Source organism: Chenopodium quinoa, unplaced genomic scaffold (assembly GCF_001683475.1).
Source record: "Chenopodium quinoa cultivar QQ74 unplaced genomic scaffold, ASM168347v1, whole genome shotgun sequence".
Lineage (NCBI taxonomy): Eukaryota > Viridiplantae > Streptophyta > Magnoliopsida > Caryophyllales > Amaranthaceae > Chenopodium > Chenopodium quinoa.
In genome coordinates, this window is record NW_018745448.1 from 6,464,244 (window position 1) to 6,490,926 (window position 26,683).

Sequence of the window (26,683 nt, forward strand, 5' to 3'; positions counted from 1 at the left end):
GTTATTGCATTGTTGTAACAGGCTCATAAATTTTCGATGACGTAAGAAATTAGGGCACGTGCTGCAGCTCATATATTTACTAGCTAGGATATGATTTTCTATAGTTAAAGGACTGTGGGCCCATAATGTATCTCGACTTTCCACTAATTTTTTGTAGGTTGTATGACTTTGTATAACAATAATGATAACAATAATAATAATAATAATAATAATAATAATAATAATAATAATAATAATAATAATAATAATAATAATAATAATAATAATAATAATAATTCCTTATCTCCGTGTCAAGCTGCCTTTTGAAAATCCCAGCAGGGGGTCACACTTTTTCCTGGTTGCGAGCGGCCCCAATATCGGGGTTGGGTCAGACTATGAATAGTAAGGCTTACCGTTCTATTCTTTGTTACCGGTTGGGTATTCCATTTGTTCTTCGTTTTGGGTATCATGCACCGTCCTGTGCTAGGATGATGGGTATGTATTAAACATCGACATAATGTTATTCGCGATACCCTTGTTGATATTTGCTTTCGGTCCGAGATTTCTGCTCGAAAGGAGGTCAACGTTTGATTGACTGGAGGAAACGATGGGCCTCTTCGACCAACAGATGTGTTGCTTTATTCTTGGGTCAAAGGTCTTGATGTATGTGTTGACTGTATGGGGTCTTCTCCTATAACACAATCAGAGTTGTCTAACTTCGTTCCTAGTTGTGTTGTGTCGGTTGCGGCTTAGCGGAAGCGGGACAAGTATGGGATGCGTTGTAGGGCTATTGGTTATGGGTTTCTTCCTTTCTCTGTTTTCTTCATTGGTGGAATTAGAGAAGGATGATGTTGTGTTGCTAAAGAGAGTTTAGGCGTTCGCTAGGGCTCAGGATATTGTTGCTCGTGCAGCTGCTCACATGTTCAACAGATCGGATTCGTTATAGCTATAGGGGCGGGGGCCCAGATTGTATCTCGGCTCCCCACTAATTTCTTGTAAATTAATTAATTTTGTAGGTTTTTGTTATTTATAATAATAATAATAATAATAATAAGAATAATAATAATCTTTCTTGTTTGAGTACTCTCTACCCTCTAAAATGCTTTCTCTTCAACTTATTTTAATTTCATTTCAATTCAGTTCAGTTCTTAATTTCTTTCGCTCATAAAATATTCAGTTTACTTCAGTTCAGTAAATCAGAACAAACCCTAAGTATTCCTTCCGTTTTATATTAATCTTTCTTTTGACCATTTTGGATAGAGGTTTTTTTTTTTTTTTTTTTTTTTTTTTTTTTTTTTTTATCAACAAAAAAAATCTTAGGGTCTGAATTTGTGGTTGAAAAGTTAAGTGACAGCCTGATAATTTGGACAATGTATGTTCATGCACTGACAAAAAAATTCTCAATATCATTAGTTTAGTAATGATATTGAATCTGGATAACTGTGATGATGTGAGCATCGGTGGAACTCGCAAAAGAAGTCAAAAGCCAAAAAAATGGTAGTACTTTATATAAACAAATACCAGCGTAATATTTGTAGAAAGATTTGCTAAGAGTTGTGCTATGATGCTATTGGTGCATACTCCTCCCTTTCAATTAGTCAATATTAGCCCACTGTTTGAGATAGCTCTCCAATGAAATCCAACTGAGAAATCGGAATATGATGTTTTCTTTATTTATTCTTCAATTAGCTAGATGTAAAAACATGATTACAAGTGTTTATCACGTACTTACTTAAAAACAAAGTGTGTAATTTTCGAATTTAGTGTGTACGAACATAAAATTTTATGCTTTAACCCTTGACAACGCATTTCTACACGAACACTGCTGAATTGATTATCCAAATTTTAGTATTTTTGATACCATAGTAATTAGTCAGGTTCAAGTTGGGAGCTTGATGCTATATTTATCGTCAATATTGAGCGAAATGATAGACCTACTTAGAGCCTGTTCTCATTGACTGAACTCATCTGAACGGAACTGAACTGAATTGAAATGAATATTTTATAAGAGAAGGAAATTAGGAGCTGAAGTGAAGTGAACAAAACTAAACTGAACTCAACTAAACTGAATTTCAACGTATGAGAACAGACCCTTAATGAAATCACAACAATTTATGATTACTGTGTATGCCATAGAAAATTTTCAAGTAAAAATTTTGAATTTCCGGCGAATGGATTTCCGATGGCCAGTTATTGATGGAAAGCCATTGGTACCAACCATACAGAGGTTTGTCCGTCTTTTTACCGATGGATTTTGGTCATTGGTATTGACTTGTTTTCTTGTAGTGTATAACCAAGAGTCTATTTGTTTCATCTTATATTAACTTATTTTTAAAAAAAACAATAAGTTAAGGATCGTTTGGCATTGCTGTGATTTTCTGTTTTTTGGTTTTTTGTTTTCTAAAAGTATATGATATGAGTCCCATGATGAATCAAAATTATATAAACTTATTAAAATTATGATAATTTTAAAAACTGACAACATAAAAGTGGAAACACCTTTTTTCTTGTTTTCTGTTTTTCGTTTTTAAAAAAAAAGGAAACTGAAAACCAAAACTGATGCCAAATAGAAGTTAGATAAGTTTGAAAAAAGTACTACCTCCATTAACAGTTATTTGCAACATTTATAAAAAAAATGTGCCAACTATTATTTGCAACAAACTTATTTATGTCCTATTTTAGCAACTTTTTTATGTCAAAACGACCAAAATACCCACATTTAAAAATTATTAGCACATAATACTACCCATAATTACAAAACATTATAACTTTAATCTAAATTAGTTATCTTTCCCTTCCCTCCTTCATCCGTCATTTCATCTTCTTCACCTCTCTTCAAATTCCAATCCATCCTACTAGTGGGTTTCAGATTTGGTTATTCGTGGCTGGTTTGCTTGATTTGTGGTTAGATTTGGTGGCTTGTGGGTGGATTTATAATTTTGTGGGGTTGTTTTGGGGGTATTAGTACGGTGGTGTGTGGGATTTGGTAGTTCGCCGGTGATTTTGGTGATTCGTGGGGGTGGTTTTGGTGGTAGTCGAAGGGTTTCTATGGTTCGTCGATGATTTTGATGGTTTGTAGCTAGGGGTGGTTTTGGTGGTTCATATGATTGGGTTTCGATGGGGGTAGTGTTGGTGGTTCGTCGAAGGGTCTTGGTGATTAGTTGGTAGTCGTGGGTGACTATTTCGTGGGTGGCTGGTTTTTGGGATTCAGATCTGGTGTTGGTAGGTGGTTCGTGGGCATCGTAGCTGGCTATTTCGCGGGTGTTGGTGGTTCGCGGGTGGTTGTTTGGTGGGTGGGTGGTTTTTGGATTTCAAATCTGGTGGTTTTTGGGTGGATTCAGTGATTCTTAGGTTGATTTCGGTGGTATATGGGTGGTTTTGGTGATTTTTGGGTTGCGTGGGTAGTGGTTCGTGGGTTATGGGTGGCATGGGTGGTGTGTGGTGGTGGTTTTGGGCAATTCTAGTTTAATTGTAATTATTTTAAAAAAAAAAAAATTTGATGGATAGTTGTGTGTTATGAAGTGAATGGTGACGGTGGTAAGTAAAATTGATGGATAGTTAACTACATGTTAATAACTTTCAATAACCATGTTCTAAAAGTTTTGTCTAGGAATCCGCGCGGACCCTTTGTTACAATTAACTCTTACTAGAGGTAGTAATTTAAAACAAAATTTAGTTATAATAGTTTTTAAAAAAAAATTAATGTTTAGACAAAATAAATCTGACTCGTCCTTTTTGGATCTGATTTAGGTATACAAATTGACACCTCGTATACCTCTCATATGTTCGGATCGTACAATGGGCGAGCATAGAGCTCCATACAGATACAAAGTGAGGAATATCTTAAGTAGTTAGAGCTTTTCTTCCGGTTTTCGGAGATCTTGGGATTGACTCTCACCACTGCCCTTATGGCTCTCTAAAAAAAAAACAAAAAAAAAACAAAACAAAAAAAGGCCAGCATGGAGCTCCGTACAGATACGCCGCAATAAAAAAGAAGGTATATTGTAGGGTTGTGATTTGGACCGTTGGAGATTAAGAAAAAGATGAGGAAAGACCAAAAACGGGATAAAATAAGTTATTCGGTGATGGAAGTGTCGGATTAAATTTAGAAGACCGAATTTGAATGACATAAGATGAATTTCATATTGGCCAACCACGAAAAAATGAAAAAGATTCTTTCTCGAATTGTGATTTGGACTGTCGAGCATCAGGTACTGTACTTACGTAGCACATTGTCATCTTGAATTCTTGACGAAGGAAATTAATTTGGTCGGTGAGGCATTAAAGAATTTATTTCAACAAATAACCTAAGAGTTCTATGTGTAATAGAAAACTTCAATTCCACATACTAATCCTGCATTTAATACGTGTAATTATCAACTATATTTTCTTATAAAAATAAGTAATTCATTTGTTTATTCAAGTAACCTCTACCCCACTGTGATCATACACTAAAGTACGGTGGCGTCTAAAAGGGAAGAAGATAGAGCAAAAGAGTCGCCAACAAGTTTTAGGAACTTGTAAACCGTTCACAGGGTGAAGGTTACACCCCTTAACGATCCAAGAGATCGTCAACTCCATAAGGTCTAGAACCAAATAAGGGTTCGGGGATGAAGGTACAAATCCAACCTAAAAGAGATTGAATCTGCCCTAATAATAGACCTCTACTTTATTCAGATCGTATTCATGTGCGCTTTTTAGTTAACATGCAATCAATAGGATTAACCCTAAACCTGCTTATCTATGTTGGTTGAATATTAATGGACAAATAGAACTATTATTGGCGATCACTTGAAATTATAATCAAATTAACCCTAACAAGATTATTAATTATCTTATTAAGCGTGATTACAAGTACCAAATTCCCTTTAAACATGCAATAAAAGGCGTGATCAAGCAATAAATAAATAATCATCAAGCAACATAACAATAAAATAAATATCATAAATAAAATAATCATATTAATCATAATAACAATAATAATCATGTTAAAGCATAGCAAGATCCTAGGCATGATACTAACAAGATTAATAACAAACCCTAACATGTCACTAAGCATTAAAAATCAAATCTTTAGCCCTAACATGATACTAACAATCATAAAAATTAGGAAGAACATAGAAGGCATCGTAACAATCATATTTAATATTAAAATTACCCTAGACATGATACTAGGAATATCATAATAACAATTCAAACATGATTTCTACATCATAACATCAATTAAATCAATAAAGTACTTACTTTGATGCCTCGTACCTCTTTCTAATAACAAAATACACACGTTAGTAACTTCTAGGAAAATAATAATTAAACAATTAAATTAAATAATTGAAAGAGAGATTTGGGACCAAACCCTCATAAATTAAACCTTTCACGTCTAGGGCGAAGGCAACTTCGAATATGGCTAGGTGTGTCTAGATCTTGTGAATGCGGAATTTTGTTTGTAAAAGCAAGTTTAGAAAAGAGAGAGAGAGAAACATGAATGGATTATTAAAAGAGAATGCGAATTGAAAACTGATTGTAGGTGAATATAATTGAAAACTGATTGTTGATGAGAATTGGTGAACGAAAACGGAGCTTTTAATACGTTATTTATAGAGAAAATCAACCAAAAAGATAAATTAACAGAACAGAGTTATGGCGCAACTGAAACATAGCTGGCGCCAACCCTGGCTAACTGGCGCCAAGCGCCAACACTAGCGCCAGACGCCAATGGCTGGCGCCAGGCCTAGCTCCAGGCACCAATGCCTGAAGTCAGGCGCCAAGCATGTTTTTGACGCGCTTTCTCAAATCAGATAAGTTTGTTGTACTGGAGGATAAAATCGTATATTTTCCTCAAAAATGCTATTTGATTTTAATTAAAACTCTGAAAAGTCAACAAAAGTCAATATATCAATGCTAATTGAATTAGGACAGAAAAGAACCTTCTAGAAGAATCTAGAAGACTAAAACCATTCCTAATTGTTAGGAATGATAAATCATATTAGGCCCTCCTCTAGATCATTGGGCCGCACATAAGGCTCAAACCGGGCCCAGTTTAGTAAATTGGTCATAACTTCCTCAATATTCATCGGAATTGGGCTTATAATATATCGTTGGAAAGGTCTTTGCAAGCCCCATCCAACTACACTACTATTGGACCCTTTACGTGGACCAACCAAACTGCATTGGCTGTTTTCTTAAAATAAGTTTTCAAAAACAGAGAGAAGAGAAAAGAAATTAAAACTTTCCGCAACACTAGACTTTCCACACTTTCTCTTCATTCAATTATGATTCGACGTGAAAGGTACTCATCACTGGGTTTGGTTTTGGGGAGACACAAATGGGTGTCTACACGGTCACTTGGGACCATTAGAAGAAAAATCATATTAAAGTTCACATTATTAAAAAAATAATAAAAATTTGGGATTAGTTTTGATGAATCGAGCAAAGTTGAGATTATTCCTGTCTATTTTTCCTAAAAAAAATTATTAACTATTAAAAAAAATGAAAAATTAGGCCAACTTTTACTTATTTTGCTTCAACCATCTCAACTTTGAATTTTTCTAGAATAATCTAAAATTTGGGAGCTGTTGATTTATGCAATCCCAAATACCAAATACATGTTAAACAGGTAATTTTAATTTTTTTTTCTTTGTATAACACGTGGCGCAACTTAATTGGTTAAAAATATTTTTTTTTAAAAAATTAAATTTTAAATTTTAAAAAATAAACAAAATTTAAATAAAACCCACCCTATTCTCACGGTTGTTAAACTAACCAAACCCCAACCATGAACCTCGACGTCGGCTACCCTATCCTTGATGCCCTATGCCGGCCGCCCGCCGCTACCCCTCTTTTCCCCCCTCCCTTTTTTCCCCCACACCGATAAACCACGCACAACCCCTTCGCACCCTTCAAAATCATAACCCCTTTTCCAAACCCCACAACCACCTAAACAGAAATGGAAACCACCCTAAACCCCACCTTGGAGAAATTGGTGGTGATTTGTTACGGTTGAAAGTTGGCCGGCGGTGGCGTGTTGCTATTTTTGCGATTGCGAGTTGGCTAGGGTGGCGGTTTGGGGTTTTTGAGAGTGGAAGATGGGTTTCTTGGTGGTTGTGTGGGGGAATGGGAGAGGGTTTCGAGAAGAGGGGAAACCGGCAACTCTAGTGGTTGGGGAAAGACGGTGAGCCGACAAGGAAGGGGTGGTAGGCTGGGTAGCGGGGATGGGAGTGGGGGAAAGGGAAAGGGCTAGTGTTTTTTTTGGGACCAGTTAACACTTTACACATGTCAAGTAACCTGATATAATAGGTCATTGACTTTTATTGACGGTGTGAGGTTGAAGAAAATAAATCACTCCCAAAGTTCAAATTATTCTAGAATAATTCAAAATTGGGATTATTAAAAGAAAATCAAGCAAAGTTTGGATTATTATTTACAATTTTTTTCAAAAAAAAAAAAAAAAAAAAACAAAAAAAACCGAAAATAGTAAGAAAAAAGCGTCGGCTTCAAATTGTGACTAGACTTGGCTGTTGGATTTCGGGAAAACTCCTCCATCTGGAGTGTGTACCATTGATCAAATATATAGAGAATACAACGCTAGGCCTAATCACGTTAGGAATCCTACATATGATAAACATACAAAATATACATTAAGTATATCGTAAATATACATTAAATATATCCTAATCTGCGACAAATATTATCCTAAATATAATATCTATCAAACCCCCACATTCGTAGCGGGAGGAGGTCGTACGCTAAGACTGGATCGAAATTCCAGAAATAATTCCCGCGGTAGGCCGTTTGTGAAAATGTCGGCGAACTGATACCGAGTAGGAACATGGAGATCGAACCCGTACTTGTCCCAATGCAACCTTTTCTCGAACAAAATGAATATCCATCTCCACATGTTTGGTGCGTTGGTGCTGTATTGGATTTCCAGAAAGGTAGATAGCACTGACATTATCACAATAAACAATAGTAGCCTGCCGGAGAGGACAATGTAGCTCTAGCAAAAGATTACGGAGCCAACACGCCTCAGAGACAGCATTTGCGACGCCTTGATATTCTGCTTCTGCACTCGACTTAGACAATGTATGTTAACGCTTAGATGACCAAGATACGAGTTTGTCCCCAAGAAAACAACAGTAGCCCGATGTGAAACGTCGGGTATCGGGACTACCTCCCCAGTCAGCGTCAGTGTAAGTAATCAGGCGATGAGAAACAGTAGGATATAAATGTATACCGTGATCAATCGTACCCTGAACATAACGCATAATACGTTTAAGTGCCTCATAATGAGGTTCCCGGGGATCATGCATAAATAGACACACCTGTTATACCGCATAGGAAATGTCTGGCCTGGTGAAAGTGAGGTACTGAAGAGCACCTGCTAAACTGCGATACAAAGTAGGATCCCAAAAAGGTGGCCCTGCATCTGCACTAAGTTTGGACTTAGTGTCAACTGGAGTGGCGGCAGGTTTACAAGAGGCCATACCTGCACGTTCTAGAATCTCCTATGCATACTTTTCCTGAGAAAGTAGCATATAAGAAGGTGTTCGGGTTACAGCAATACCCAAAAAATAGCTAAGAGGCCCCAAGTCAGACATGGGAAACTCAATTTGTAACTGAGAGATGATCCCTGTGCGCAACCTGTCAGATGAAGTTGCTAAAATAATATCATCAACATATAAGAGCAAATATGCAATATCATCTCCCTATCGGAAAGTGAAGAGAGAGTTGTCACTTTTAGCAATGGCAAAACCCAATGTAATGAGGAAATTTGCAAATCATTGGCACCAAGCTCTGGGAGCTTGTTTCAAACCATAGAGAGCCTTGCGGAGCCGACAAACATGAGATGGAGCCCTCCGATCAACAAAACCCGGAGGTTGATGCATGTAAATTGTTTCCTGCAAATCACCATGTAAAAAGGCATTTTTGACATCTAGTTAATGTATAGACCACTTCTTAGCCATAGCTAAGCTCAAAACAGTTCTTATAGTGGCCGGTTTAACTACCGGGCTAAATGCCTCATCATAGTCTACACCGACTTCCTGCCACCGCCATCACAAACAAGATGAGTTTTGTGCCTTTCAAGGTCACCATTAGACTTGAATTTATGCTTAAATAGCCACATACAGTTAACAATATTCACCCCCATTGGCCTAGGCACCAATTCCCATGTCCCCGTTTTTATTAAAGCACTATACTCATCAATCATCGCCGCATTCCAATTAGGGTCATTTAAGGCCTTTTTGTAGCTTTTTGGAAGAGGGGATTTAATGAGAGGGAGACCCGAGTGTTGAACGGTGAGGTTGCAATACTTTGGGTTCGGCTTAAAAATGCCCCGTTGACTACGGGTGACTCGGGGTGATGGGGGAGGTGGGCGAGTGGGCTGCAAGGGGGGTACACCACGCAAGGGGGGCGGGGTGTAAGGGGGTGTGGCTGGGCTTTGTGGTGAAGGAGGCAGGGGGGATTGCGGGGAGGCTGCCGCTGGGCTAGGAGTGTCGCAGGCCTAGTGAGGTGTGGCCTGACGGGTTGGAGTAGCAGCATGGGACGGCCCAGCTTGGTGAGGAGTGGGGTGTGTCGGCCCAGCTTGGGGAGATAAGGGAGGTGGGCCTTGAGTTCGGCTTGCTGAATTTGAGGGGATGGGCGTGGGTGAGTGAGGTTATGTCTAAGGAATGGGTGAGTGATTAATGGGGATGCATCATCAATTCCTAAGAAATTATAGTCCGAAAGTTTGAAGTTTGCCAAATTTTTATAGGGAAAGGTGGACTCATCAAACACCAAATGCCTAGAAATAATTATTTTATTTGTATTAAGGTCAAGACACTTGTACCCACGATGATTAGAGGGATACCCTAAGAAAACACACGGAGTAGATTTTGGAGCAAGCTTGTGAGGAGTAGTAGAAGATAAGTTTGGGAAACAAAGACAACCAAAAACCCGAAGGTGGTCATAAGAGGGATTAGTGCGAAAGAGAGCTTGAGCCGGAGTTAATTTCTTTAAGGACTTGGTCGGCAAAATATTTAATAAATAAGTAGCGGTCTCTAAAGCATGTGCCCAAAAATGAGGGGGTAAAGAGGCATGGAATAGGAGAGTGCGGTTGATATTGTTGATGGTTCGAATCATACGTTCGGCTTTACCATTTTGGGAAGAAGTGTGAGGGCATGAGAATCTAAAAACCATACCAGTATCTAGAAAAAACTTTTTGAACGGGTCATTGTCGAATTCTCGACCATGATCACTTTTGAAAAGATTTAACAGGTCGTTCAAATTGAGTTAAAACATATTGTCTAAAGGTAAGAAAGCTTTGATAAGCTTGGGATTTAGAAGCTAGAGGAATAGCCCAAACATAATGAGTAAAATCATCTAAAAGAACCAAATAATATTTGTGACCATTACTACTACGAATAGGAGATGTCCACAAATCGGCATGAAAAATATCAAAAGCACACAGAGTATGACTATTCGAATGATAAAAAGGAAGTCTAACATGTTTCCCTAACTGACAAGAATTGCAAAAATTGGAGTCAAGCTCCTTATTACAATTAATAAAATTATTACTCCTAAGAAAGCTTAAAGATGGTGCTCCCGAGTGTCCCAAACGGTCGTGCCAAGTGGAAGGAGCGACTGTGGTGAGAGAGGTGGCAAGGCATGTGCTTGGATCAGTGAGGGTGATGGGATAAAGGTCTCTGGAACTATTGCATCTGGTGATTACCCTCCCCGTTTGTAGGTCCTTCACAGAAAAACCATTAGGGTCAAATTCAATAGAAACCGAATTATCAAAGGTAAATTTACGAACTAAGATAAGGTTTTTAATAATTGGAGGGGCGAGGAGGACATCTTTTAGGGCAAGTTTATTTGGAAAATAAGTGTGACCAAAACTAGTTATTGGAATGCGATGACCATTGCCAACTAAAATATGATTATTAGTGCTTAAATTAAACAGGGGAAGAAGATTACCGGAAGTGTGAATCATATGAGAGGTGGCTCCCGAATCCATATACCATCCGTTATTCGGTATAGACATCCCCGGGGATGAATAAGCACTCCTGAGCTACGTGGGCGTCATGGGTTGACCGTACATGGAGGATCCACTATAGAAAGCCTGCTGTTGTGGATTAGGAGTGTTAAGCCGTTGTTGATATTGGCCCATTGTGGGAAAAGGAGCTGGAGGTTTGGGCCATTGAGGCCAATTTAATTGTTGTTGGGGCCAAGTACCCTGTTGGGCCCAACCTTGACCAAAAGACCCAGATTGTTGTGGCGTGGGATTTTGTGGCGGTGATTGTTGCTGTTGCTGTGGAGCGCCACCTCAGCCTTGACCACCACCGCTCCCACGCCCTTTACCACCACGACCACCCTTCCCTCTGCCTCGTCCACGGCCGACGCCAGGTCCCCGACCACCGCCGGAGTTCGGCTGCTGCTGCTGCTGTGTGGAATCGGTGCCCGGAGTCGCCGTCGAATGTTGTGCGACAAACGATGACTGAGGGTTGGAGGTGTCGTAGTTGCGGAGCGCTTCTTCCAGGAGAAGTTGCGATCTTGCTGTGAAAAATGAGGGCAAAGGGTCCGATTGAGCTATCATAGTAGCGACCGTATCGAAATCGGTCTTATTGAGACCGGCAACAAGTCGGAGCACAAGCTTCTGATCGGAAATTGGCTGGTCAACGTTGGCCAATTGGTCACCCAGGCTCTTGAGTTGTTGACAAAACGTCGTGACTTTCGGAAAGCCATCTAGGTGGAGAGCGTTCAGCTGTGTTTCAAGATACACCGCTCTCGTTGATTTGTTATCTTGAAATATATCTTTAATCCGGTCCCAAATCTACTGAGCTGTAGACTTTCGAGAAAGAATCGTCTCAAGGAGATCGATGGAGATGGTGCCGTAGATCCACTGTTTCACGATCGCATCCAAGCGGTTTCAAAGAGCCACAGAGATATCGGAAGGACGAGGTGTGGATGGGTAAATGTGATCAAGTACATTGTACGCACAGGCATGATTCTCAAATAATTCTACCCAATTTGAGTATTGGACTTTCTGATAGTCTAAGATCAACGGAATTGCATTCTTGATGTTAGTCACCGTTAGAGCAGGGTGGAACTCGGTGGAAGGTGGAGGAGGTGGGTTGTCACCATTAGAATCACTGTCCTTAGTCATGGCAGAAGGGCGGTGATGTCGTTAGGTGAAAGCGGAAGCAAGGAAAAAAAATTATTGTTTTTGGATCGAAAATTAAAACCTAAGTTGTGATACCATGTTGGATTTCGAGAAAACTCCTCCATCTGGAGTGTGTACCATTGATCAAATATATAGAGAATACAACGCTAGACCTAATCACGTTAGGAATCCTAGATATGATAAACATACAAAATATACATTAAGTATATCCTAAATATACATTAAATATATCCTAATCTGCGACAAATATTATCCTAAATATAATATCTATCATTGGCAATTTGGCATATATTCCTAAATTCGCAACGTCCCATAATTGGTAAATGGCTGATTTACATCATTACATGCGTGCATGAAGTTTGAACATTATTTGAGACATAGTTTGCATTTATCAAAGCAGTAAAGTTAAAGAAGATTCTCATTTGCATTTCTGCCACTCTTTTGTGTTTAACTTTACATCCTATCGGAGTTGCAATTTTTGATATATTTATGTGTAAAGATGTACTCAACAATACTACATGCTATTTTGTCAAACAATGAAATCATCTTTGGATTGAGTGTTGACGTGAAAAAATCCAGCCTTGTAAAGACCTTAATCTATCAAAACTATAAAATAAAGTTTTGTTAGTGTTTTTGTTGTATGGACAGAATTACTTAAAGCAAGCTAAGCTTAATGATCAAGTCAATATTTGATACATTCGGTGGAGAGCCTAGCTTCGACTATAAACTTAACATGAACACGACATGTTTGTTCTAACTATGAGCTTTTATTTGTACCTAAAACTGTCTACATAGATGTAATTCATTGCCACCTTGTTTACACACTACGAAGACATGAATGGGTGTATCAAGAAGTTGATAGTGTCGGTTATTATGTTGTGTTATTTTTTTTAATTTGAGATATTGTAATGAATGGTTTTCCATTCTCTAATGACGGTGTAAACCACTTAATGAATCACCATTAATATTATTCCGACAAAGATATGCTTTGCTAAGCTTATACTACTTACATATAGTCGTCCAATATTATAAACAGCAATAATACAATTAACTAAATGCTGTTTTATTATTATAAGTTTCAATGGTTCTCATACAAATACAATCTTTGACCATGATTTTATCATCCCTTTTTAGAAGCATTAAATTTTATTCCAAACACTAGATACTTCTTGAAAGATAATTTATTTAAAATACAGTAAACCTGCTTCTCACGTACATGAAAAGCTCAGACGCTAGTTGGTGTTTCTCGTTCAGATTGGACTATAAACTTGTATTGTTGATAAAAAGAGAAACCTGTCCTAATATACCCGATTTCATTATCCCCCATAATAAATTAATAAGTAACTTATTTTTGTCATTAAATAAAATTCTTATTTTTCTTAGAAAACAAAGATTAGAAGTAAACTAGTGAGTAACCCGGGCGTTGCCCCGTATTGCTACTTTTGTAATTGTACAGTGGGAGTATTTTTTTTTTTTATGGATTTTGTAAAATCATTAATATGGACAATGTCTTTATGCTTACCTGTCTCTATATATTTCTTTTTTATATTTGTAACATGCTTGATAATTGGCTTAGATGATTGAAAAGTCAACTTTGTTATAAGTGGTTCGCGGTTCGAATCTCCTTATCTTCAAATTTTTTATATGATGTAGCATGATGAGATGTTAGGTAGGTGACGTGGCGTAACGAAGGTGTTGTGAAATGACATGGCATCATGAAATGTATGTGAAGTAACATGGCGTAATTTGGAGGAGTCTACGTGGCACAGTGACGTTTTTATAAACGTCTTTTAATATATTAGTATAGATATTTTAAAGTTTTATGGGGAGACACCGATATCTGGTACAGTGCCAATATCCATTCGATCACAGTCTAAACGGGTTTTGGCTTATAATCATAAAACTTATATCGGTGACATCACATAACGACATAGATATCGCCACCTCTTTAAATTTAGCATGTGGCGTTGATTAATCGACACTTGGCATAAAGTGGTTTGCATAGCATGCAGCCACGTGGCAGTTGAAATCATTATATATTGGTGAGATTATCCAAGTTAAGAGGGGGCATTGATTACTCTCTCTATCTCTTCTTTCTCTTAAACACTTTCTGGCTTTATCATCGGAGTGTTTATCCCCGGATTCACCCTGGGGTTAGCTAATCCTCATTTCTTGTGTAGGTACTTAACTGGACGATAGGGTCTTCACAGACCTCGGATGCGGGCTGTCGGATCCCAGTAGGAACAATTTGGTGTTAGAAGGAGGAGGTAGTGATTACTTCTATCGCCTAAGAGCCTTACACAGAAAAACTATGGCCGGAAACAAAGAAACACCTGGAAGTAATAATGGAACTAGCAGAATAATTAATCCTAGAAACGAAACAACATATCCAGAGGTTGAGGTTGAGGATGAAACTTACACCTTAGAAGAAAACCAGTTCAATATGTCGTTAACCACATAACGACATGTTGGAGCAACATTAGATCCCATGAACGAATTCACCCCGGAGGATTTGAAGATGGCGGCCAGGGTGATGACATCTCTGAGTAAAAAAAGGAAGGAGGCCGAGATTGGTACTACCCAAGTTCGAGGATGGGTATCGATTATAAATCTTGATAGGCAATTCCACCGGGCAGTGGGTTCGCCAAGACGCCCATTCCACGAAGAATCACCAATAAGGATGCACACAATAGCTCAGGAGACTAAGGCCTAGTCCTCCAGTCGTGTCGTTAGCACTAGAAGTCAGCGGCAGAGAACCCAGCATAGCCCGGGTCAAGGTGTGGTGCAGACGGTTGTCTAGCCAAGGGCATCGCCGTTTACGTAGGATATCTTGGATCAAACAATGGAGAAGATTTAAATGCCGACGTGTAGGTATGATGGAAGGGGTGATCCAAGAAGATACATAACTTCCTATGAGGGGCACATGATTTTGTACACCAATTTGGATGTTGTCTGTTGCAAGGTCTTTCCGACCACCTTGATAGGGGCGGCAATAGATTGGGTTAACAATCTGGAAAATGGCATAGTTGGAAGTTTTGAGAAGTTGACAAAAATGTTTATAAGACACTATATCAGCAAAAGTGTTAGGCAGAGAACTCCGGGGGAATTGATGGCGGTAGGGAAGAAATCAGATGAGTATTTAAGGTATAATATTAGAAGGTTCAATAATGAAGCCAATACCGTACCGAAGTTACATCAAGAGATAGTTGTTATGGCATTGATGAATGGTCTGAATGATTTAGAGTTCAAATGGTACCTGATAAACAAAAAACCTACCGACGTTAGCGGTGGCCTTCAACAAGGCCCATGACTACATTAAAAGTGAAGAGTTAATGAAGACAAGTAGTAGGGTTGCTCCGACAGATAAAGCGCAACATATTTCTGAAAGAGCAACCTCATGAGGTGGAAAGCCGAGAGCGCAACCCCCGGTAAGGGAGGGGAGGTCGGCAAGAGCCAAGAGGAGCAAGAGTACCGATGCGGTATAGTAGTTATACCCTGTTGAATGCGCCAAGGGACGTAATCTACTATGTGAATCAGAACAGAGAAGGTTAGATGAGGCCGGTACCGATGAAGGCCAGGGGGAGAGATCCAAAGAAGTATTACATGTTCCACCGAGATATTGGGCATTATACTGAAAAATGTTCATAGTTAAAGGATAATATTGAAGAGCTGATAAAGAAGGGGCACTTAACCCAGTACGGTCTGCAATCATGGGGAAGTTAGCCGCCACCAGCTCATCGGCAACTAGAGCATCAGCGACAGGATGTAAGGCCCGAAAGGCAGCAGATTGAAATAAGTCGGTAGGGAGACGGTGGGCAGCTACCACTATTAACAGGGAAGAAAATTGACTTGATAACAGGTGGGCCGATTCATGAGGGAACGATAAGTGGAGCACGAAAGCATTTGTCTGAGCATCGCCATATAGTGAATGCTCTAGATGCAGATAGTCGCCCCCGACCTATAGATATACCTGATGTGGTGTTTTACTAAGGAGGATGCTAGGGAAATCTTCTTCCTTCATGCTTATCCGTTACTGTTGATAACAACGATTAACAGGGCCGATATAAAACGAGTCTTGGTGGATGGAGGTAGTCCGGCAAATATTTTGTTTATTCAAGCATTCAAGGAAATGATTAGGGAGGTAATATTTGACAAAGGTGTCTTACCCGATGATTGGGTTCAATGGCTCAGCGGTGAGGTCGGAAGGCATTATTGTCTTGCCAGTTAGATTTGGTGATGGGATAGCCGCAAAGGACGTGATGGCAGAATTCCTTGTAGTGGATCGGCATACAATGCCATTCTCGGATGGCCAATAATACATGATGTGCAAAAAATTATGTCAACTTATCATCTCACTATTGCATATGTATCAAATTTGGGGAATGTGGAGATAGTACATGGGGGGCAGATGAAGGAATTATGTCTTCGATAAGTGAAATTACAAGATATATCAAGGATCACAATTATGGAGATAATTAGTTAATTATATAGGGTCGTCATTGTTTGGTGCTAGATATGACAATTGATCTTTGGTCTATTTAAATAGTCTAAAGCCTTATAGAATGGATCCTATGAGGTCATACACAAGAGTATTGGGTCAAACAAGTTAGAGGCCCATTATTGGGTCTCATGAGTTTATGACATGCCTCATTAATTGTTGGGCTAGGATAGTTTTATGAGCTTAGAGTGTTTTGGGCTTGACACGGATTTATTTAGAGATATGATCTATAAATATAATCCATGCCTAGGGTTGTATGACTTAACAATTAATTCACCGTTAATAATGAACCAAATAAAAAACTCCCAAAACCTAATTCTCTCTCTACACTCATCCCTCTATCTCCTCCCTAGACCGTACGGCCGACCCTCATAGGCGGCGCGTGTGGTGGTTGTTTGGGTGGTTTGTGGTGTGATTGTGACTCACATCTCCGTTGAAGGTTGATTGAAGTGTTTGATCACAACTATCTAGAATTCACTAGTAGAAAAAAGCAAAAAGGCCCTCTTAATTGCCACTAGTTCAGTCCAAACAAGTGGAAAAAATAGGCTACAAAATGGGCGGGCAAATGAACCAGGAATAATGGCACCGGTTAACTTTATACCGGTTGCAAAAACATATAGCACACCGGTTTGAACTGGTGCCAATGTGAACCGGTGCCATTAGTTATTAAAAAAAAAAATCACCCCAACAAAACCCCCCAACCCTAACTTTCCTCTCCCGTCTCCTGTTCTCTCTTATGTTTCTCATCTCCTCCTTCTCTTTCTCATCTCGATCTCCTTCTCCTTTGTGTCCTCCTCCTTTCTTTCATTCGAAGACCACCACAAAAACCCCCACCACTTTCACATGCAACACCGACTTTTCCACCACCACAAAGACCACCACGAACACATGCATGAACCGGTTTGAGCAAGGTTAGGATTTTTTTTATTTTAATTGATTTTTTAATCGAATTATTTTTTATTTTAATCAACAAGTGGAAAGCTCACATGAGGGAGTAGGTGAGGACCATTTTGAGAAAGGGGGACCAAACTTGCTCCCCACTCCCTCTCCCAAAACCGACCAACTTAATACCCCAACTCCCAATCATTTCGCGCCACGTGGCAGCCACCAAGGCACCTAAGGTGGGATTCCATGTGCTACGGCTTAGCTGGCCATGCACCAAGTGCAGGCTGCTTGGCCGAGGCTGGCTGCCAGCACGCCGAGCACAATGTGCGGGCCGCTAGCTGTTGCCTGCTACCATGCCTCGCACATTGGTGAGGGCTACTAGCTGCGGCACGCTAGCCAAGCCCAGCACTTGGTGCGGGCTGATAGCATGGACGCGCTCCTAGCACTCGGTATTCCGATGCTAGGGGTATTTTGGTCATTGTTGATTTATTAGTATTTTCACATTTCGTCTTGTACTGTTTTTGATTCGACTTCCGACGCTCGGTTTTGACGCTCCAAGCTCGAAATTCCGACGTCTAAATATTAATTACTCGGTCGACTCATTAATTTCTTTGGAATTAATTTGTCGCTTTGGCTCGTTAGTTGCTTGGGTCTGACCTGAAGGGTTCAGTCAAGATTAAGATGTAATATTAATTATACATTAATATTACTGATCGGAAGCGGCCTCCACCCAGGCATTCTAATCACTTGACCTCACTGAATAATTAGCTTTCTAATAATTCCGAACCCCCTATTGGAATAATACACTTGTTCGAAGGACACCATTCCTTTCACAAGTGAACTTTTAGTGTATATTCCTTTTCCTATGTCGCTTAATGTCTCTTCATGAACAATAAGGTAAGATTTATTTGTCATCTATCCTTATTATGTCCAGAAGTGTTTCTCGATCACGAGTCCGACTGTTAATAAACAGATGATTTCTTAAATCTATCCGAGCCCGACCATGCATTTTACAGTCTCACTCATCGAGAGGCCTTGTAAACAACAAAGACATCTTCCCTATTTTTAATAGGGGGACATTCCTAGTCTTGTAATGTAGCTTCTCTAACTGAGAGGACTTAGCCGCTTTGCCGTTATAATCCCCTATTACGGTAAACATTTGACAACATCAAAGCGGACTAGTACTCAAACAAGAAAGCTCACAATACTCATGGTCGAGGAATTAGGTTTCGATAGCCATAGAAGTATACTAATGACAATTTTTAATCTCTTAAAGTATTCTAATAGGTCGATCAAGTATGGTTCTAAACTGATACTTGTGCAAATGATTTATGACGATCATGTCCTTGTAGCACAAGAAACGGTGTTATAAATCAAACTACACACTAATCTCAAATGGTCATTAATCGTCCATCGCTTAAATGACCTCAATTAGAGATAGTTTTCGATTATAATATTCAATGTTCACTTAATAGGTATTTCCTTACCAAGACTGGTCTTGATACCCTATTTTGAATATTCTAAGAAACGAATGGACTCATTATTTACCTAAACCATAATTAAAAAGCAAACGGAGTGATAAAATTGCATGAAATTTTAAATTACTCCCAAACCTGAATGGTTCATCTTATGATAAATGGTTTTTCCAAATGTTTTAAGAGTATCACTCTTTATAAAACATCTATAGAAATCACACCCATATTTAATATGCTTGATTTCTTTCGTGCAATTGTGAATTTTGTCGTTCACTTATTGCATAGGTTTAGTTATAATTACTTTGCTAATCTTAGCATCTTCATTACTGATCACTTTCATAATAAGATGATAAAATTTTAGAGTGCCATGGATTATGTGTGATTTAGGATTTATTGTCCAAGTGATGGTCCCACTCATTTTCATGATTGAGATCTTCAACTTGAAAACCTACAATCATTAATGTTCAACAACAAAATTTCCATAGAACATCTTCTTTATTATCTCCTTTAAGGCAACAATATGCTCAACATATATTTTATTAGACTTCCCGATGATGCTTTTCTTGGGTTTCACACCAAATGACTCACAATGATTTGGGATACCCTAATCACTCGTGATCATGGAAATTTACTTTAAATTCTCGCACATTACACATGGATGCACGTCCATGTTACCATTCTCAAGCCACGACTCATTGTTAGCTCGTTCTTATAAATGGCTTCCTTGTTAAGGATATAATCCTTGTTAAGGTTTGTGCTTGTAAAATCAATTCTCAAATTGTATTTATTTCCACAAGTCAAGAACCCATCCTGTTACTTATCCAAGTACTTTGGATGTTCTTGGCCATAATCTAACGATTTATTACATAGATTCAGGTTGATGGGTACTATATATACATACTTCATATGCCCTAAGCAAGTAAGTCGTGTGACAATTCCATATCGTAGTGTACATGATGGATTTAATTGTAGAATGATTCTCAATCTTTTTCCATCCAAGTTACATTTTAGCTCATCTAGTTTCACTGAGTCTTGCTAAACTGTTTGTTATGTGATATGGTTGAAAGTCTGTACTAGAGTCTTTCTTGTTTGACTTAGTATTTAGCCTAGCTCACACTTAGTTCAAACATTTACTTAGTTTTATACATACGGGTTGAAGTCTTTCAAAGTCCTTCAATTCATGTTTAACGCGGTAAATTCCTTTACACGTTCAAACATTTTAGTAAGTGTATACAATAGATCTTAATACCCAATATGTACTAAGTATTGTCTTTTTCTTGGTCCATTGTCGAAAATACTTTCAAATCTAAGCATTTAACATTTGATAGTTAATTTAAAACAGAGTTCACAAACTTCTTATTAGACCTTACAAGATTGACTCTTGCTCCCACTAAACTTCTTATTCATAAGAATTTATATGTTTCGTCATAAGTTAATCTTATTATAAACTTTATGAGAAAATACGTTCCAATTCCTTTATGCAATGCTTCCTTCAATCCCATATTAGATTTCTTGAGCTTGCTTTCAAATCTAGCATTATTTAGATTTTCAAATCCCTTAGACTATTTTCATAATCACTTACAAAATCCTATTTTATGAAGGCGATTTTGGTATCTATTTTGCCATATTTCATATGTGCAATTTTGCTAGAATAACCGCAAAAAGACTTGACCATTCCAATTGTTGAGTAGATTTTTATTAAAATCAACTCTGTGAATTTAATTATATCCTTTTCAACCAATCTAGCTATGTATTCATATACATTTCCACATTTGTTAGTTTTCTCCTTGAACACTTATTTGCAATTGATGGGTCTTTCACCCTTCATGCAAATTAATCAAGTTTTAAACATGATTTTCAAACATGGATTCTATTTCGGATCTTATGGCCTGTAACCATTATTTGGAATTTGGATTTTTCGTAGCTATCTTACAAGGCACTATTTCCTTACTATCTAATAATAAATAGTATGCTTGTTGTCTTAGGTTTATTTCTAACTTAATAAAAAAATTTATAGGATTCAATCCAAGCCTTTGGTGAATTCTATACCTATACGGGGTTATTGCATCAAACACTGAGTTTCAAGGCGCTTCCAAAGCCCTTTGATTATCTTGATCTTACTCCAACTTTTCAAAAGTTTTGTGAGTAATGAATTCTCTTTTAAGGCACTTGTAAAGTCCTTTTGAGTATTCTTGATCAAGTATTCTTACGAATCCCTTTTAAGGTCTTCTGAGGTTCTCAATTTTAGTTTGTTGCTAATCTCGAGGGTCATCGAGTTCATTTTCCTCCCACTTGTCGTTTTGGGAATGTGTTACTTTCTAGAAAGACACCACTTAGAGCAACAAACACTATATTCTTATTTAGGTTGTAGAGGTAATGCCCGTAGTCTCACTTGAATGTTTACAAAGAGACATGTATATTGTCTTTGGGTAAAAGTTTGTTGTGAAAGAAACAGGTAGCTCCCACTTGAGCTATCTTAGCCTTTAATGAGCCATTAAGCTCTCACTGAACCACCTAGATCTTGCTAAGCCGGTGATCTCCCACTGAGTCACTTAGCTCACAATGAGCCTGTGAACTCCCACTGTGGCTAAGAATTTTAGACATATACTTGAAAAGACATTTAGAAGTTAATTCTATCCATAACTGTAGGGAATAATTTCAAGCGTTAAACCCTTAGCTTGAACCCCACTGTGATCATACACTAAAGTACGGTGGCGTCCAAAAGGGAAGAAGGTAGAGCAAAAGAGTCGCCAACAAGTTTTAGGAACTTGTAAACCGTTCACACGGTGAAGGTTACACCCCTTAACGATCCAAGAGATCGTCAACTCCATAAGGTCTAGAACCAAATAAGGGTTCGGGGATGAAGGTACAAATCTTACCTAAAAGAGATTGAACCTGCCCTAATAATAGGCCTCTACTTTATTCTGATCGTATTCATGTGCGCTTTCTAACTAACATACAATCAATAGGATTAACCCTAAACATGTTTATCTATGTTGGTTGAATTTAATGCACAAATAAACTATTATTGGCGATCACTTGAATTATAATCACATTAACCCTAAACAAGATTATTAATTATCTTATTAAGCGTGATTACAAGTACCAAAATTCCCTATAAATAGGCCTAAAAGGTGTGATCAAGTAATAAATAAAATATATATCAAGCAACATAATAATAAATAAAAATAATAATTATAATCATAAAAATAATAATAATAACAACATTCATAATCATCATAAATTATAATCATTATAATCATAATCATGTTCATGTTAATATTAAAGCATAATAAAAATAGCAAGATCCTAGGCAGGATACTAACAAGATTAATAACAAACCCTAGCATGTCACTAAGCAATAAAAATCAAAGCTTTAACCCTAACATGATACTAACAATCATAAATATTAGGAAGAACATAGGAAGCATCGTAACAATCATATTTAATATTAAATTTACCCTAGACATGATACTAGGAATATCATAATAACAATTTAAACATGATTTCTACATCATAACATCAATAAATCAATTAAAGTACTTACTTTGATGCCTCGTACCTCTTTCTAATAAAAAAATACACACGTTAGTAACTTAAAGGAAAATAATAAACAACAATTAAATTAAATAATTAAAAGAGAGATTTGGGACCAAACCCTCAGAAATTAAAACCTTTCACGTCTAGGGCGAAGGCAACTTCGAATATGGCTAGGTGTTTCTAGATCTTGTGAATGCGGAATTTTGTATGAAAAAAGCAAGTTTAGAAAGAAAGAGAGAGATGAATTGATTAAGGAAATCTTCATGAGAATTAGCGAATGATTAAAGAGAATGAAAGAGAATTGAAAACTGATTGTAGGTTAATGAATAAGAATTGATGAGAACTGGTTGTTGATGAATGAAAACGGAGTTTTTAATACGTTATTTATAGAGAAATCAGCCAAAAAGATAAAATATCAAAACAGAGCACTTGGCGCACGTGAAACAGAGTTGGCGCCAACCCTGCTGATTGGCGCCAGGCGCCAATGGCTGGAGCCAGGCCTAGCTCCAGGCGCCAATGCCTGGCGTCAGGCGCTAGTCCTGTTTTTAACGCGTTTTCGAAAAATCAGAAAAATTTGCCGTACTGGAGGATAAAATCGTATCTTTTCCTCGAAAATGCTTTTTTGATTTTAATTAAAATTCTGTAAAGTCAACAAAAGTTATTTTATCAATGCTAATTGAATTAGGAATGAAAAGAACCTTCTAGAAGAATCTAGAAGACTAAAACCATTCCTAATTGCATTAGGAATGATAAATCATATTAGGCCCTCCTCTAGATCATTAAGCCGTATATAAGGCTCAAACCGGGCCCAGTTTAGTAAATTGGCCATAACTTCCTCAATATTCATCGGAATTGGGCTTATAATATATCGTTGGAAACCTCTTGCCAAGCCCCATCCAACTACACTACTATTGGACCCATATCATGGACCAACCAAACTGGATTGACTATTTTCTTAAAATAAGTTTTCAAAAACAAAGAGAAGAGAAAAGAAATTAAAACTATCCGCAACATTAGACTTTCCACACTTTTGCTTCATTCGATTATGATTCGACGCGAAAGGTACTCATCACTGGGTTTGGTTTTGGGGAGACACAAATGGGTGTCTACAATAACTGAATATGGTGTCCTTTATTAGCTTCGACATTTTGTTTAGGTAAAATTAGTCCTTTGTGCAAATCTTAAGAACTTTATAGGAAGAGATGTGATCCATCATTGTCCGAGTCATTTTTAAATGGCATCGAGGTCTCCATGAAGATACACTATGTTCTTTCTGGAGTTATTTATGAAAATTTCAATTTCAAAACTTTGTGATGGTCACACTTGGGTTAAGAAAACATCACTCAATCTAATCTAGACGTTTTGATATCTTGCCAATCGATTATGTACTTTATTGATCTCTTGAACTATTCAAGGTCAAGTTTGTTCACATTTGATGAATATGGCCATATTCTTTCAAATTCCTCGTGAAACATTTGAAGTAATTGAATCCTCTTTAACTTTCAAAGTTAATTGTCTATATCAAGAACAATAGCTCTTTACTTTGTCGGTTTTTAACAAGTAAGACTTGCTTGTCTTAGAACGATTCTGAATCGATCAACTGTCAAGAGCTTGTATAGCCTTGAGTACGTTCTTATCAATGTGACATTGCTAAAGATGTTCATAACACAAATCATGCTTATGATTTGAACTTTGACGTGGGGTGAACTAGGTCGTTGGACTAATCCTCCCTAAGCCAAAATTTTTTTATAAACACTTAACTAACCTAAATACAAGTGTAGAGGTAAGTCAAGGATCGAACCCAAAGGAACGGTAATGTCTAAGTGCTTTCAACTTGGGTGCCTAAGCTAGGTTGAAGACGAAGGAAAGGAGGTGACACTAACAACTACTTAAACGAAGAAACCGAACAAATAAAGTGCTAGGGATTAGGATTCACATATAATAGCAATGAACATAGCAAATTGGGATAGGAAGTTGACTAAGTCGAGTGATGCGAGGGAAAACCAATCATGCAACCAAAAGAGCATATCAAGCTATTTTCCTAGAGGTCTAACTAGAGTCAACTACGATAAACTCTAGCTAGGAACGTCACAAGACACCTTAATCATTAAATGCAAGCCACAAATCAATTGTCCGTATCAATGTGAACTTACAAAGCAATCTAGTGCAATAATCAAAGTTGGCCATTCTTCAATCAATTACACACATGCACATGATCAATCGACCAATTTAATCACATCATAAACTCCATCAATTATCCCCAATTTACATCAATCCATCACATCATATAATCTTCACCATCACCCTGGCAAGCAAACTACTCTAACAACATCATTAAATCAACAAACAACTATAGAAAACAAGAATCAACAATCTATCAAGATCAATTACTCTAATCAAAGATCAAACATCAAAATCCAAACAAATCCAAAACAAATCAAACAAACATGAATATAAAACAAAGAAATAAATGAGATAGAGTTTAGAAATGCTCATTGATAATAGAGAAGATCTCCAATACAATTGTCACCATTGAATCTTCAATCTCTCAATCACCATTGAAATTCCTCACTTTCTCTCTCTAAAATCTACTCCTAAAACTAACCCAAAAACTAGAGAGAGAAGCTCTCCACTAAGCTAAGAATATGATCAAAATGTAATATGAAACTTATTCTAAACTTGCCCCAAAAATCGGGTTACGATATTTATAGAGGCGCGAAAACACTAAAAACCAAGCAACAAATACACAGGGAGGCACGCCCGCGCAGCAGGGGGGCGCGCCCGCACCATGGGGAGGTGCGCCCGCGCCACCTTGTGGTGCGGACGCACCCGAGCTTTGCGCGCCCGCGCTTCACTGGGTTTCTTCGAAATTCTCGCGGCTTCGTGCGGTCGCTAAGGTCGCGCGACTATGATGATGATGAACACTAGGAGTGGCATTAGCTTAAGCTCTATATTAGTGGGTACACCACTTCTTAATGGTAGCACGGCATGAGAGCGCAATGGTAGCACGGTATGAGAGCGCAAGAGCCAAGACTTGGAATTTCCACTTCCTTGCATCTTAAGCTTTCCAAATGTCGTGAGCTTGCTCAAAAGGCTTTCTCCACCTAAGTAGATCACCAATATCAAGACCCGAACCTCGTACAATACCTACAACCACGAAAATAGAGAAAATAAAGGAGAAAAGGCTAGAAAACCAACGAAATACACAAAAGCTACAAAATAAGAGAGGAAAGGTAAAACTAAGCAACAAAGCATAAAACTAAGCATTTATTGAGCAAGAAAGCTATTAAAAGAGGATGAAATCAACCTAAATGCTCATCAAATGGGTGCCATTTATGACACCCATAAAACTTTGTGAGCTTTCATGTTAGGAAAATGTTTGTTTATAATCAGACAATCTTGACTCATGGTTTAGACAACCATGTCATTCAAATAAACTCGCATTTATTTCTCTTTACTGTGAATGTGAGTCTTTTCGTGTGTTAACGGATTGTTTGGTGATTATGGAACATAATAATCATTTATTTGTTCCAGCCTTAGCTTAAAAAGTCTTTAAACAAAGCATATAACCTTATAACTGATTTAGCACCAATTGCTTCATTCTAAGCTTGTAAGTCAATAACTTAGCTTATCTTCAATAGTTTGAGGTCACTTTCAAAGTGGAACACTCAAGCAGTATCTGATACTTGTGAAGATAATAACTTGCTAAGTTAATTAGAATAACATGAACTCTTTAGCAGAAATGGAATCTTATTCCTTTTCTTTGTTCCTCGATTCCTATAATTCTTATCATACTTTATCTCATAATTTTTCAGAATCATTTCTGTAAGAGTATTTGACTTTTATACTTTGTTAGGCATAATTAAGCATCTAATGCGCCGTATAACAAAGTTCCATCTTTTCCTTTAATTCGTTCTACATCAATGAGTTGTACTCACCAGCGTATAAAGCGAAAAAAACATGTTGGTTGTCAAGCATTTATAATTTTGAGTTTCCAACTCAATACTTCATGTTTATCAAAGCTACCTAGTATTTCGAATACATGATGTCCAATTGTCCTTTTGGACTTATAATAGTCATTTATAAGAATTGTATTTTTAGAATTGCCTTTCCTTTTTTTGAGAGCTATTCTCAAAGATTTCCTTT